Source organism: Amblyomma americanum, chromosome 11 (genome assembly GCF_052857255.1).
Source record: "Amblyomma americanum isolate KBUSLIRL-KWMA chromosome 11, ASM5285725v1, whole genome shotgun sequence".
Taxonomy (NCBI): Eukaryota; Metazoa; Arthropoda; class Arachnida; order Ixodida; family Ixodidae; genus Amblyomma; species Amblyomma americanum.
This window is the reverse complement of record NC_135507.1, coordinates 81,346,661-81,354,215: the sequence shown is the minus strand read 5'-3', so window position 1 is coordinate 81,354,215 and position 7,555 is coordinate 81,346,661. Positions and strand designations below refer to the sequence as shown.

The following is a 7,555-nucleotide window of genomic DNA, read 5'->3' as shown; positions in this document are numbered from 1 at the left end:
AGCAGCAAGATCCTAGCTAGATTTGTCAGCACGTTTGCGAACAAATATTTTGCATTGTTGACACCATAAAGTTTCATGCAGTCTGAACTGTATTATAATTTACAATGAAAAAAATGTAAAGCTTGCTCAGGTCATGCCTTGCTCTGAAACGACTCAAGCGCACTAAAGCGGGTAAATTACCACTTGGTGAACTGTGTATATTGAAGCAGATGTACACTTGGTTTTCGCGGGGAATTTTTGCAAACTGTCTTCAGTTCTTGGTAATGTTTCCCTTCCTTTCCTTCAATATTCTTTAGCTGAGTCAAGTCAAACAACCCTGATGACTTCTGGTAAGCTCTCAATGCTGTTTTTGTGTGTCTGAGTACGACCAGGCAAGACTTGTAAGCTGCTAATTTCCGGTAGATTGTCCATAGCGTGCTCTATTGTCTACAAATGCGTGCAGTGAATAGATTCTATCGCATCTCACAAAGCTTGCCACGACTGTCTTAAAATTGGCAACAGTGTTCCCTATCAGTAAAGTAATATATCTCCTGTTTTACCCTCGTTTTTAAACAAAAATTGCGATAAAGTGTAATACTAATGGGGATACAGGGGCGAATTTCCTAACTTTTCGATTAATTATTACCAACGCCTGAACATTTTACGCTCTGTATAAAAGTTGTGAGTAAAGAGAAACAATTACAGTGAATGTGCTGGCTTCATGTATGATATTACGTTTGCGGACCACACGATAAGATCGCTCAAACGGCGCATGATACGTTTCGATTTCTGCCACATATTCTTCTGCTCTTTGATTTCAGTCAACACGAGTGCCATTCGCACATCGTCATCAGGTACGTTATGCTCTCTTGACCACACCAGCATGAAGCAATTTTGCGAACACAGGCAGCAGCATTTTTAGCAGATCAAAAAGTAGCCCACCTTGCGTTATTGTAATAAAACTAAAATAGTCCGCTTTTCCTCGGTGTAAACAATAAAAAGGGATAGCTGTGCAGTCTGCTGCCTACTTCTATCCCCACCCCCTTCGCCGATCGCTTCTGACATACCATTCGATGGGATATCCAAGTGGTGGGCATAATAGAATTGCTTGCCACATAACGACATAGCACAACTTCGAGAGCAAGTACCGTTGCAGGTTCATGTGTAGCTGCAGATAATTTTCAGTGGAACAGCAAGCGAACGGTCAAGTTTCGGCAGCCAAATCGCCTGCGTTTTTTCCTGAGAAACTTCCTTGCACAGCAATCATTGCGAAGATAACCGAAAGATAAAGATATGCCTGCCGTTGTGTTGCAAGGTTTCAAACATGTGCCGTGCGACGCATATAAAGGCACATCAGTCTGTTGAACTCTTATTTACCGCTAGCCAGCATGCCAAACGTTCATTGTATTGTGTCCGATGCACACTGTGGAAAGGATATCTATATAGCTCCACAGTGAAACGGACAATTTAGTGCAAGGCTACTCTTCAAGATCGACGAAAGCCTAACTGTCATTAACTCAGTGCTTACGAGAGCGACAGAAACCGTACCCTCCTGGACCGTGCCACGGTTTACGAATTACTCCTGAGGGTTTCTCTGCTTGTTGATTTCATCTATTCAGGGAATAACTGCTATTCTCCATGATGCATAAATATTTCCGCTTCCAGCCGGAAACCACCCTTCGGAGGACACAAGTTTGGAAGGTAATGAGTTACGCTTGAATGTGAAATGGTTGTTGCAATTACGTGAGAGTTCCAGTAAGAATTTTCCCACTGGTTGTAGTATCTGAAGGGAAAACATAATAAGTATCTTTCGCCGAGTTGCTAGTGAATTCATCTGCCCAAGCACACGCATATGGCTACAAAAGGTATACAGACATCAGAGAAATTTCGTAAAGACAAATTAATTCTTATTAGGAGCTCAAACCAAAGCTTCGTAGAGCCGCCGCGGTGGCTCAGAGGTTATGTCGCTCGGCTGATGACCCGAAAGACGCGGGTTCGATCCCGGTCGCGGTGGTCGAATTTCGATGGAGGCGAAATTCTAGAGGGTCGTGTACCATGCGATGTCAGTGCACGTTAAAAAACCCCAGTTGGTCGAAATTTCCGGAGCCTTTCACTACGGCGTCCCTCATAGCCTGAGTCGCTTTGGGACGTTAAGCCCCATAAACCAAACCAAAGCTTTGTAAATAACGTCAGGCCTCCGCACTCGCTCCGTGACGTCACGTACCTTCACCTAGCACTGTGGGTGAAGTACTTGCTACACTCGTTTGTGCGCGCATAAAAGCAGGTTCACCATGCGAGGCGTCGGCGAATTCGCGACGTTTGCTCTATAATGATCACAGTGCCTTAATTCGCGATGCAATAATTATTACTAGCAAGGGTGCAATGGTTGGTTTTCTTTTATTTATTTCACCAGAGAGAGCAGGCAGGCACAAGAAGAATAAACCAGAGAATACCTTTATTTCAGCACCGTTATTGATATCTGGCTAGTGGTTTAGTTTGTAGTTTTCTCTCCTGAGCGGTGGCCTTCTTAGTATTCAGCAGCGCTTTGTTTATGTGGACGCAGTTTTTCGGTTAGATGCTCGTGGCAGCCCACAAGACGTTGGTGGTCACTGTGCCCTGGTTATGTGCGTTGGAGCAAACATCCAAATCTTCCCTGTCGACCGACAAGTGCTCCAATGCGCTCAGGAGCAGCTCTTTGGTGGCGCGTTGCACGGAACCTCGCCAGAGTTTCTTTCGCTGTCAATTTTTCTCGCACAATTTCAATGTGCAGAACGCTGGTGGTAACCACTGGCTGCGGAAAACTTGACCGCTCCTCTTGTGAGTCCTTCGATTAAGCAGTTGGAATCCTGCAGAATATACCTGTGCCCTCTTGTGAGGTTTCACAAAGAAAGAAAAGAAGTCTCTTCAATGCAGTATGAGCAGACACTTGCTATTGCCACATAGTAGTGACTGCAATCCGGCGTGCAGGAAGAGAGTGAAAAGGGTTTCTAAACGAAACTCTTTATTACGCTGGCTTGTGTCCAGAATGGACTGAATGACCCGTCGGCGGCGTAGCAACAAGTGTGCTCGGTGGTCGTCGGACAGAATGCCCGCCGCTGTCGGCCGTGCTCAATTTAAACCTCATGGCGAACTTTCCTGATAAAGCGTGCCAAGTTTCTAACACATTCTGGAACAACGTAGAATCAAGTCTGCATGGTTGCGATCAATCGAGATAAGTCTGGTCGCACCTTGAATTACAAACAAAGCGATAAAGCGACGTGTGGGCAACTTTGAAAAATGAACAAACAAACACTGCAAAGATTCTCGGCAATATGTACAGCACATCCGACAAGCGCTCTAGCTTTGAGTTTATGCCATCGCAAGTAATATCAATTTTATACTTATCGGTCAATTTGCATGCGTTGTATACATGTGATGCTGCTTCAACCAGAAAGTTCTCTAATGTATGTACACGTTCATCTTGTAGGCTAAGTTTTGTATCAGATTCCGATAACATCTGCTGAACCGAAATATGATAATTAGATCCACCAAACCGGCGATATTGTCCAAAAGTGTTCTGCAGTCAGTCTGGCTAACATTTCCAGAACAGAACCTGCTCAAACTTAGGCTCGTCCAGGCAGCACATGCTGAATTCAGTCAATGAATAGTTCTTCAGTCAGCGGCAGCCCATCCTGTGTTGCTGGCCGTTTCACTTCACAAAGCACGTACGCAGCAGAACGAACATGTGCAGTATAAAACCAAATGGCGTTACAGAACAAAGATTCGTGCTTCGCCCTAGAACATTTCAGACAACAATCACAGTGCCGAGGCGATATGGCTCACGGAGCAGCTCGATCGGCTTGACAAGTGCTTTCCCCGACTGCTCGATGATAGATGTGGGCCCTTGGTTCTACTGGGTTTATCTTTTCAGCCAGGCCGATGGCCACGGGCACCGGCTCGGAGGACTGCTGTTGCAATGAGACGATGATGGACAGCTTCCAGGAGAGGCTAGTTCACATATTTAGAATGTACTTTAGACGCAAGAAGGCATCTGAAAGTTTTGAATGTTTCCTTACACAGTCCGTAAGGCCGCTTAAGAACAGTCAGAGATCCTGAGATTTCAAGTTGGGGAATCTGTGCACTTGATCAGTGCCCAGTCACATGGTCACTCGTGATGACCAGGGCAGCCACCTACCGCAGGAGGCCGTACCGCTCTCCTCTCACTGGTGTTTCGGTGGAGATGGCCCGCTCTTCCTCTAGACATGTCGATTTGTTGCTGCCTCCCAGCAATGACCGTTAAAGGCGAAGATGCATCACCATCCATAATGGGCCCGTGATGCATCGCTCGTTGATCAAAAATAAATTGGACGCACCGTGACCAATAATACCACTATCTTCGGACAACGACGCTTCGTGGAAATGGAAAGGGACCAGTAAAATAGAAAGTTGGGCTAGTTGGTAATGATCCATCTAAAAACGTTGCCCAACTCAGGTGCGACAAGTATCATCGGGCGCGGAAGAAAAAAGTTGATAGAGAGGTATTGGCGGCATCGAATATAATCACCGCAGGTAACGACTTGTGAGTAAGTTCTACATCAGTGTTATTGCTGAAAAAAGAACGCATGTTCCTCGGTATCTGATGGCCGTACCGTGAGTGCAGTCATGCAGCTTTCGCTATTACATGTGTTGATTGTGTGCCGATTGTGTGACACGTGCTGAATTTTCTGGTGCATTCTAACTCAGTGAGAAGTCTATCTTCGGCCACGCATCAGTTGCTAATGCGCTCTTGTCCGTCCTGTTCTCTCTGTGTTTTTGTGTTCCTTGTGCGCCGTTATTAGATGGAAGGGGAAGCCGCTGTTGTTAGTCGCAGCAGGAAGAAGAAGACTTGGGTTACACCACCTTACCAGTGGAAAAGTTGGCCTCCGCCATACAGGGGAAAAAATTTGTTTTGAAGAAAAGAAATGAAGCAGTAACTGTCTCACATAGTTGTATCTCGGCGGACATCTGAACCACGCCGTAAGGGAAAGGATAAACGATCCTAGTGAGAGAAGAGATAAGAAAGAGGTGCTGTAGTTGAGGTCTCCGCTATTATTTCCTTCAGCGAGGCAATTAGCCCTGGATGACCGCGCAACTCAGTAACCGCCTCCCCAACGCTGCTGCTCGGCGAACTGGTTTCCCCGCCGACAAAGGAAAGCTCTCCCGTTGATTAACGCTCAGGCGGATGACGTCACGCCGAGGCCTCTTTGACCCTGCACGTCTGCTAACTGGAAATTCTTCCCATAGTGCCATACCCAGCAATTCCAGACAAAAGCATTATTCATCTGGAAACCGTTTATGAACGCAATTTTTCAATACAATGTAAGATTTCACTATAACAATTAAGATATCCGCAGATCACCCAACAGCAGTCTTGAATATTTTTTCCATTGATATTCCTGCTATCGTTAAAAGCGTTCCCCAGTGATTTTCTAAGACATTCATAACTGTTTGATGCGATCACTGGAAACACTATAAAAGAAAGATTTTCCTACGTATCAAAACAATTCGCCATTGCCTTAAATATTTCCATAACACTGTCTTACAATTTTTCAGTTTTCAAAATTTTTTCAATGAAAAGCTGTACTTCGACCTCCGTTCGTAATAATGCCCAAAATACATGGATTCAAGGAGCAAGTGCACAGGCCTGATATTTTCATGAGGATTCGCTCAAATCATGGACCACCACTAGTCCGACGCAGTCGCTCTACGAGCTATGCTAACAATGACGGCAGCTTACCCCAGATCAGGAAGAATGTTTCTTTAACTTCAATGTTTCGGTGCTTTCAGAGAGAAACTTAACAAACAACTACATATCCGTTTTTTTTTTCAGAATACTGGTAAGCATATCTTTTGGCATGTTAAGGCACTAAGACGTTGACCTCAGTTCTTTAAGCCCACACTTGACAATAAAAGAGTTCTTGAAGCGAAAAACTTCACCATGCCAGGTAAAGCAGTCGTTGCGTAGGCCGGAGAATGACCTTTAAGAACCTTCAGCCCAACCACGTTAGCCGTGTACGACCATATGTGGTACAGTAATGTTGTCAAACGCTTGATTCCTGACCTTCATCTATGACCTTTAGTTGACCGTTCACATTGAGTGACCTTTGACCTTAAGAACATCTTGTGGGGTGATGAGAAACCACGTGATGACATTCGATGGGGGTGTAGTAAGACCATGTGATACCACGTCATAGCCATGTGGTTGTGTGGGTATATATAGAACGGCTGTCGCGATCGTGTAGCGGATCTGCCATGGACGAGCCTCAGACGCTTGGCAAGCCTGCTTGCTTTTCGCTGCATGCCAGGGTTAGCCAAGTTAAGCCACCGCCAATTTTATTGAGCCGCAGCATGCGTTCGTAACAGACTGCGCTACGACCTCTTTCCTCGGGGCTGAGCAGACCAGCCACGAGCGCGCCATCTCCGGCCTCAACGTCTCGCGGCTGCGCTGTCAGTCGTCGTCGTCGTCTTCGTCCTCTTCGTGGTGACGGTGTCGGAGACTGGTAGGGACTTTCATTCATTCCCCATTACTGCATATCTTAATAAGGGAGTAATTGCTCATTGACTTCCACCGGAGCGAAGCCATACGGATACAAAGGAAAGCTATACAGCTTTCTCAGAAACTACGTAAAGAAAAATTCCCCTTGGTCCGGGGTTCGAAAAACGCTAAGGCGCCTGTATGCTTTGCGATGTCAGTACACATTAAAGATCCCCAGGTGGTCGAAATTATTCCGGAGGCCTCTACTACGGCACCTATTTCTTTCTTTCTTCTATCGCTCCCTCCTTTGTCCCTTCGCTTTCGGTGCGGTTCAGGTGTCCAACGATATATGAGACAGTTACTGGCCTCTTCATTTCCCCAAAAACCAATTAATATTATTATTATTATAACCCGGAGCAGGACGTGTTGGGGGATTCCCCTGGACATTTGTCCAACACCGTTCCCACTTCGAGTTATTTATCAATTCGCTCTCGCCCTACCATAAGCTTGCCGTCCCGGTTAACTCAGTCGGTAGAGCTACTGTTCCGGTGAAGCAGTGGGCCCGGGTTCGAACCCCGGACCAGGACCAGTTTTCTTTAATAACGAAGTTTCTGAGAATGCTTTATAGCTTTCCGTTGTAGGCTTACGGCTTTGCTTGGGTGGATGCCAGTGAGTAATTACTCCCTTAATACAAATATACTCCGCCTTGGGGGTTCCCCTAAACATTTGACCTACTACATATCTTTCGCAACGAGAGGTACGCGTTTGTGGACTGCCATGTCCTGCTTTGAGGCGTAATTCAAGATTGCATGCAACCGGAGGGAAAACACTGCGGAATTTTGCGATTCTTGCAGTTCCACGCTGTCGACACGAACAGTTTGCGGTCGTTACCGTCGGGAAGGAGTCAGTAACTTGGCTCTTAAAACATTCATAGCAATCAGGTGAGGGCGATAATAAAATATAAACGAGCATATGCGCGCACATCCCGCATTCTGTAACTTGGTCGTTCAATGATACCTCGCTGTTGATATCCATCTGCTAGCATTCACATTCACGTTGCATTCTTCGTTTTGAAAATCGTCG

The 7,555-nt window shown here is 45.9% G+C and overlaps 1 non-coding gene across 1 annotated transcript; it reads left to right on the top strand.

The window, feature by feature from the left end:
• The first annotated feature begins 6,985 nt into the window (after positions 1-6,985).
• TRNAT-GGU (transfer RNA threonine (anticodon GGU)) lies at positions 6,986-7,059 on the top strand. Its single transcript has one exon. It is a non-coding gene; the product is annotated as a tRNA-Thr (tRNA).
• Positions 7,060-7,555: the final 496 nt, after the last annotated feature.